Source organism: Amphiprion ocellaris, chromosome 8, assembly GCF_022539595.1.
Source record: "Amphiprion ocellaris isolate individual 3 ecotype Okinawa chromosome 8, ASM2253959v1, whole genome shotgun sequence".
NCBI lineage: Eukaryota > Metazoa > Chordata > Actinopteri > Pomacentridae > Amphiprion > Amphiprion ocellaris.
The window spans coordinates 7,626,973-7,635,374 of NC_072773.1; the positions used below are offsets into that span (position 1 = coordinate 7,626,973).

The 8,402-nt window shown below is 43.5% G+C and overlaps 1 protein-coding gene across 1 annotated transcript in view; it reads right to left on the reverse strand.

The window, feature by feature from the left end:
- Positions 1 to 5,113, reverse strand: part of LOC111588280 (paired box protein Pax-7-like) — a 107,219-nt gene extending 102,106 nt beyond the window's left edge. The window contains exon 1 of the mRNA XM_035943074.2: positions 5,001 to 5,113. The gene's annotated coding sequence lies outside the window, so the exon portion shown is untranslated. The remainder of the gene's footprint in view (positions 1 to 5,000) is intronic.
- Positions 5,114 to 8,402: the final 3,289 nt, after the last annotated feature.

Here is an 8,402-nt window from a genome sequence, read left to right on the forward strand (position 1 = left end):
GGAGTCTTGCGAGTTATGCACTCACCACAGTTTTTGATATGTTGCTCAGTGTCTTGTAACATTTTCGGCCAGTAGAACCTTTTTCGGAGTAGATCTAGTGTTCTTTCTGTGCCGAGGTGCCCTGAGTCGTTGTGTACAGACTTTAACACAACGCCATGGTATTTCTTTGGCAGGACTAACTGAGTGAGTTCATCACCTGATGGGCGTTTGGTGATGCGATAGAGCAGGCCATCTCCTAGCAGAGTCAGTTTGTCTTTCTCTCTCTTTATCAGGGATAATTCAGAGCTTGTATCTGACCATCAATTTTGTTGGACAGCTTTGATAGCCGGACCAATGACGGGATCCTCTCTCTGTGCCTGAACCAGATCAGCTTTTGAGACATGTTCTAGAGAGTGTAATTCCATTTTTAGTGGAAATGCATAGATGTCTGGAACGCATTCTGGGGAAGCTCCGGTTTGATCTACGCATCTGGTAGGACACTTTGATGTTTCATAGACTTGTACTCTTTTGCAGATTGACTTTACTGCAGCTTCAGGGATAGTGTCCCATTCAGTGTCTTCAAAGTTTCTGGAGAGGATGTCTGCATCAATATTGTGCTTGCCTGGTCTGTAGTGAACATCGAAGTCGTACGACAAAGCAGCTAACCATCTGTGCCCTACTGCGTTGAGCTTTGCAGTTGACAGCACATACGTCAATGGGTTGTTGTCGGTACGTACTGTAAAACGAGCACCATAGAGGTAGTCATGGAAACGATCTACCACTGCCCATTTCAATGACAGGAACTCGAGTTGATGTATGGGATACCTTTTCTCGGACTGGCTTAGCTTTCTGCTAGCAAACACGACAGGCCTTAAGTCCCCATCTTGTGGCTGGTAGAGGACGGCCCCAAGTCCTTTGAAGCTAGCATCAACATGGAGTTCGTAGGGCTTGGTAGGATCTGCGAAAGCTAGCACTGGTACATGGGTTAGACAGTGGATGATCTGTTGGAAGGCTTTAGTGCATGAATCATCCCATCTCTCTCCAAAGGGCTCTGAATCTTTCAGATATGTCTTGGTTGGATCTGTACTTTTCTTTCTGCTCTTTTGTGTTGGAGCATAACCTTTGGTCAGTTCAGTGAGGGGTCTCACGATTGCGGCGTAGTTGGCAATGAATCTCCGATAGTATCCGCAGAAGCCTAAAAACGATCTCAGAGACTTTAGGTCATGAGGCTGAGGCCAGGTTGTAACTGCCTCAATCTTCTGGGGATCAGGGGAGACACCTTGAGCCGACACAATATGTCCGAGGTACTTCACCTGCGGCTGACAGAATTGGCATTTGTCCAGAGAGATCTTTAGTCCTGCTTCTCCAAGGTGATCCAGGACCTTTAGGAGCCTCTCTTCGTGTTCCTCCAGCAACTTCCCGAAGACGATTAGATCGTCTAAATAGACCAGGACTTGGAGGAGGTTCATATCTCCAACGGTCTTTTCCATTAAACGTTGGAAAGTCGCTGGTGCTCCAGTTATTCCCTGAGGCATTCTTTCAAACTGGAAGAAGCCAAGTGGGCAGATAAATGCCGTTTTCTCCTTATCTTCCTCTGCCATGGGAATCTGGTAGTACCCGCTGCGCAGGTCAAGCACTGTGAACCATTGGCTGCCAGATAGTGAATCGAGTGCTTCGTCAATGCAGGGAGTTGTGTACTGATCAGGCACTGTCCGGCTGTTAAGGAGCCTGTAGTCGATGCACATCCGTATTGTTCCGTTTTTCTTTCGAACTATTACAATCGGGGAAGCATAGGGACTGCGGGACTCTTTAATGATGCCGGCACAGAGCAACTCTTGCAGATGTTTTCTCACATCCTCGATATCTGCAGGTGCGAGTCTGCGTGATCTTTGGCGAAAGGGTCTTGTGTCATTGAGACGGATGGTATGCTCAACATCTTTCGCAAGACCAACGTCCCATTCATTGACTGAGAATACGTGGGAGCGTTCAGCCAGTTTTTGCTTGAGCTGTTGCTTCCATTCTTTGGGTACCGGTGAGTCGCCAAAGTTAATCTGGTTGCTGTCAAATTTGGGTGGTTCTGACTTTTGGAGTGGCACTGAGATGACACTTTCAGTGCGATACATGCGGCCCATGATAGTTCCTACTGGAATGATGGTTTCTCTGGCGGACTGATTCTGCACAAGAATTCTGAAGCTGTTTACTTGTATGGCATTAGCAGGAACCACCATGGGTTGCAGCAGGACATCACCTGGCAGAGGAGCTACTGGAGATGAGTCAATCATTAAGATCTCTTTGCCAACTGTCTGCTTGAAATCAACTTTGCAGGTTATTTGCATGTCTTTTCCTGGAGGTAAGGTCAATGGACTTGGACCTTGCCATATCACACAGCCAACCTCATCATCTTGAGAGTTCAGAGTGATTAAGTCTTTGACAGTAGGCTGCTGTTTGTTGTAAGCTTGGATGCCCAGCGTTTTAGTTATGTCACGCCCCTCTTTTTTACACTCTTGCACCAAGTTGCGGACGTGGCTGGTGTTAGTGCCAATAATAACAGGAATCTGCTCTTCTTTGGGGCTTGGACAGATCAGGGCAAGAACTCTTACTCTTTAATATTTTAGCTATAATTAATTGGATCTAAGATTGGCTAAAGTTGGCACTAAAATAATACAAATATTGACCCCAGCTATCAAATTGGCAAGAATTAATGTCAAACACAAGGTAAAGTGATAATAAAAATAACAAATTTAATTAAAAGATGAAAAAATAAATTAAAAAACACCTTATAGTTTTGATGTCACCACAGGCACAGTAAATTAATCCCCCCACAAAATGAATTCCCCACTCCAGGCAATCCAAACAATTGCTGAGAGAAATTACTGTCCAGTCCTATAAACTAGTCCTAAGCCGGCACACTACCTACGATGCAGGCCTGTGTCGATGCTCGGGAGCGTGGAGACCAAAAACACAAAGGTCGCTTCACTCAGCGAGCTAAACAAAATTACAGTACCTTGTGAAAACGTGTCCGACGATTTCGTCCAGGAAAAGGCACACTTAGCTTAACAAGGGCAAATCCGGGTCCAAGAACAACGCATCAACCATGGCGATGGCTTCATCAGTCCTCCTTCTCGCTGTCTGGTCGGCAACGATCCTCTGCGAAGTCTCCCTGGTCCCGCCAAGTCGGTGGAAACGGCAGCTCACAGTCTCTTTAGCGCATAGCTGTGTTAGCCCGCGCTCTCCGTGCTAACTAGCATGTAATAAAGCAGCACGACACCGTTCTCGAGCTTCGAGTTGGAGCTACACGATGTCGTTCCACTTTACTCCATCAGTCTCAGAAGCAGCTTCGTCCATTAATCACGACAGCTCGCTTATTCCAAGGAAAATGTCCAAAAGCAAAAGTTAGCTCGTTACACTGCAGCCGTCCCTGATGCATGCCGAGTTCAATCTGTCCGGGTTTTTCCTGTTGCGCCTATGCCTCGTGTTACCTTCACTGACCATCACGTAAAAATGCACGTTTCACAGATACTGTACCATAAACAAAATAATACTTTGTAATAATGTTTTTTAAACCTTACAAATATATTTATTAACCACTTTACCATGAACTGTGACTTTTAATAACGTTAAACCTATGAAATAAATGATTTTCTTGCCATTTATAATATTTCACTTAAAAGTGTTTTATCACATTTTTACTCGGGTTACATTTATTTTATATAATAACATTAAATAAAAATAAAAGCTAAACACACAAACACACAAAAATAAATTAGCTCTATGACTCCCGCAGCAAAATCTCTGATCTCATTTCCTCCTGAGAGAGACACATAGAGACAGACACTAGCATGCATAAATAGATACAGCAATGATATATCCGATAAACTGTACATATTTCACTTTTTTACCTTGGTAAAATATTGTTTATTTTTAGCTTTTCATGCCACTCTACTTCTTTCTGAAGTGAGCACCACCTCCCGACTGATTTGTCTTCCTCCTTTCTTCAACTCTTTTTCCAGCCCTTTACAAAATTTCTCCACTTCACTGAAATAGTAGACCGACAACATTATCTCTGCAGGATTCACAGAAATACTGGTAACACTTACAGTTTATTAAGAATCTTTATGGACCTCATAAACAACAGCAGCTCTAAGAGGAATCCAGCATTAATACACCTCTGATTTAAAACGGGACCACTTTCAATCTGGATTTCGCTCACAACACAGCACTGAAATAGCCTTTCTCAAAATCACCAACGACATCTTTCTCTCTGCAGACTGTGGCGTCCTCAACATCCTCATCATGCTCGACTCCACCGCAGCCTTCGACGCAATCAACCACTCCATCCTCCTCTCCTACCTGGAATCACTCCTCAACATCACCGGTACCACTCTCTCCTGGCTCAGGTCATATCTTTCAAACAGACAACCATTCATCAGCATCAATAACTGTACCTCCTCCATCACTGCTCTGCTGCAAGGCGTCCCCCATGGTTCGGTGCTTGGCCCCCTCCTGTTCATCCTCTACATCCTCCCTCTTGGCAATATCATCCACAAACATGGTCTCCACTTCCACTACTATGCCGATGACATACAGATCTACATTTTAGCCGAATCCATCACCCCAAAAACCCGCTCCACCCTGACCAACTGCCTCAGTGAAATAAAAACATGAATGCAAAATAACTTTCTACAACTGAACTACGATAAATCAGACATAATAATCATCGGCCCCAAATCCATTACAAAGAACACTGACAGCTTCAAACTGACCATCCACAACTCCACTCTGTCCCCATCACCTCACATCTGTAATCTAGGACTCATTCTTGACAGCAATCTCACCTTCCAAAAACACATCAACCAGATCACCCAGACCGCCTTCTTTCACCTCAAGAACGTCGCACGCCTCCGCAATTCACTCTCCTTCCTTGCTGTAGAAACCCTCATCCATGCATTCATCACATGCCGAATTGATTACTGCAACAGCATTCTTTATGGTTCATCTTCAAAAGTCAAATGAGTACTCACGTTATGGCCGTCTTCCATTATGATAAATGTTGCTGCTTCATTTGGCATCAACTCAGCAGAAAACACAAACACCGGACTCCTAGAGAAAGCAGTCAGCCCTCTCCATGCAGCCCTCTCGTTGCAGCATCTGGGTCTGCAGACACACCCTTCTCAACAGAGGAGCTGATAACTGAAGGCTCTGTTTCCCATTCTGCTTCTGGAAACTCTGGGAACCACAAGTAAACCTGCAGTCTGAGAAGGAAGGGCTCTGTTAGGATGATGTGGTACAGTAAGGTCTTTAAGATAAGATGGAGCTGGTCATTATATATATCATATACAATACCGGTCAAAAGTTTTAGAACACCCCGATTTTTCCAGTTTTTATTGGAAATTATGCATGTTAATGTCTCATTGTATTCTTAAATGAAAGCATAGAACAAATAAACAATCCAAAGTTGTTTAAATCAATCCAACTGGACTTTAAGAAAGTTCCTTGAAGACGTTTCACCTCTCATCCAAGAGACTTCTTCAGTTCTGGTGGTGGTTGATGTTGCCTCAGCTTATAACCTCTGTGAGGTGTGGTCAGTGCTATTCACATTCCAACGACCATTGCCAAGGCCCACCTGGCTCCTTAACGATGGTCGTTGGGAGCCAGGGAGTGACAAAGGGGGTTGTTGAAATGCAAGTTTCACTGAGCCCTCGAATGGTGGTCATTAGCATGAGCCACTTCACATGAGTCATTCTGCTGAGTAGTTCTTTTGGGGAGTTTTGAAAGGACCTGATTGTAAAATGACGAAAGATGATGTCGCAGACCACCCCCCCATTCAAAGATGGCTTCTCCATTTTGACATGGATGGCTTCTTTCACGCCTCTCTCAAACCATCTGTCCTCCCTGTCCAAAATCTGAACATTGGTGTCCTGAAATGAGTGTCCCTCTTCCTTGAGGTGAAGGAAGACTGCCGAATCCTGTCCTGAGGAATTGGCTCTTCTGTGTTGAGCCATTCGCTTGTTAAGTGGCTGTTTGGTTTCCCCTATGTAGCGATCTGAGCCTTCCTCGCTGCATTTAACTGCATACACCAGGTTGCTCTACTGACTGTGTGGTGTGGGGTCTTTTGGGTGGACCAGTCTTTGTCTGAGGGTGTTATTTGGCTTAAAAAAGACAGGGAGCCTCTTGGATGAGAGGTTAAACGTATTCAAGGAACTTTCTTAAAGTCCAGTTGGATTGATTTAAACAACTTTGGATAACCATGACCTGGATGAATGAGAAACTACACAGACAACAAATAAACAAATGAATTTAGAAACCAAAATGTATTCTAAACTTTTGACTCATCAAAGTAGCCACCTTTGGCAGATAAAACAGCTGAACATACTTGTGGAATTCTTTCCACAGTGGAAATCAAATATTCTTCAGAAAGTTCTTCCCAACTCTGTTGCAGAAGTTCCCATAAACATGTATCACTTGTAGTTTGCTTTGCTTTCACTCTTCTGTCCAGTTCATCCCAAAGCAGTTCCATGGGGTTTAAGTGTGGAGACATTGCATGTTTTCAAGCTTACCAACTTGTTCTTTTCTCCTAAGGTAGTTCTAGCATAACTTGAACTTATGTTTGGGGTCGTTATCTTGCTGTAGGATGAACCACTGACCAACTAGGAACATACCAGAGGGTACTGTATGGTGCTGCAGAATGCTGTGGTAGCCGTTTTGGTTCAGGGTTCCTCTCACTCTGTTCAAATCACCGACCCTGGATCCAGCAAAACAGCCCCAGACCTTCATGTTTGACAGCTGATGTCACATAATGAGGAACCATCCTTTCACCTACTCGACGCCGTACAAAAACCCTGTGTGATAAACCAAAGATTTCAAATTTTGATTCATCAGTCCATAATACTTCCTTCCAGTCTTCAGTAGTCCATTGGCAGTGTTTCATGGCCCAGGCAAGCCTCTTTTTCTTATTCTGATGTCTTAGCAATGGCTTTCTTGCTGCATCTCCAAGTCTTCTCTTCACAGTAGAAACCGAGACATGCTTACTACAACCACTTTTAAGCTGTACTTGAAGCTGTTGTCCTGTGAGCTGCCTATCACACAAGCTGTTGACTCAGAAACTTGTCTTCTGATTCTGTTGTGGCTTTGGGTCTTCCAGACCTCTTCCTGCCAGAGTTTCCCCTTAGTTTGAGTGATGGTGAAGAAAACTGTACTCACTGACATCTTGACTTTCTGCACAATTTCTCTGTAGGAAAGATCTACATTTTTAAGTGTTGTGATGGTCTGTCTCTCTTCTATTGTTAACTGCCATTTCCTCACCATTTTTATAGCAACACACTACTTTCTGCAGTACAACACTGTTCAAATAACACTCTTGAGGGTATGGTGCTTTGGTGTGTTCCAACACTACTTTTATGCAAACAGAGGGGGTTGTAAGTAACGAAGAAAAGTTGGGACACCTGTAGGATTTGGTAGCACCAACTTTCAAAGCTTGATCAACCTCCATTGCTGCAGAACAGCTTTAAGTTGGTAACCCATTTCTTGTTCCCTGAAAAAGTCCTTTTTGTATAATTCTGAAATGTACATTATTTTTCAATTTTGGTAACCTTACCTTTTTTTTTAACTGCTGGCAGTTCACCACTTACCTTTGTACCATTTCAAGCTATTCATTGAACTTGAACTATTTGAATTTCAATGAAAAACTAGAAAAATTGTGGAGTTCTAAACTTTTGATCGGTAGTGTATGTTCAAAGATACACTACCAGTAAAAAGTCTGGACACACCTTCTCATTTAATAGTTTTTCTTTATTTTCATGACTATTTACATTGTAGATTCTCACTGACGAAAAAACAAAACTATTAATGAACACATATGGAATTATGTAGTAAACAAAAAATGTGAAATAAGTCAAAACATGCTTTGTATTTTAGATTCTTCAAAATAGCCACCTTTTGCTTTGATTACTGCTTTGTACACTCTTGGCATTCTCTCCATGAGCTTCATTAGGTAGTCACCTGAAATGGTTTTCCAACAGTCTTGAAGGAGTTCCCAGAGATGCCGAGCACTTGTTGGCTCTTTTGCCTTCACTCTACTGTCCATCGCATCCCAAACCATCTGGACTGGGTTTAGGTCAGGTGACTGTGGAGGCCAGGTCATCTGACACAGCACTCTGTCACTCTCCTTCTTAGTCAAATAGCCCTTATACAGCTTGGAGGTGTGTTTGGGGTCATTGTCCTGTTGAAATATAAATGACGGTCCAACTAAATGCAAACCGGATGGGGTGTATGTTGCTGCAGGATGCTGTGGTAGCCATGCTGGTTCAGTGTGCCTTCAGTTTTGAATAAATCCCCAACAGTGTCACCTGCAAAGCACCCCCACACCATCACACCTCCTCCTCCATGCTACACGGTTGGGAACCATGCATGTGGAGACCATACTT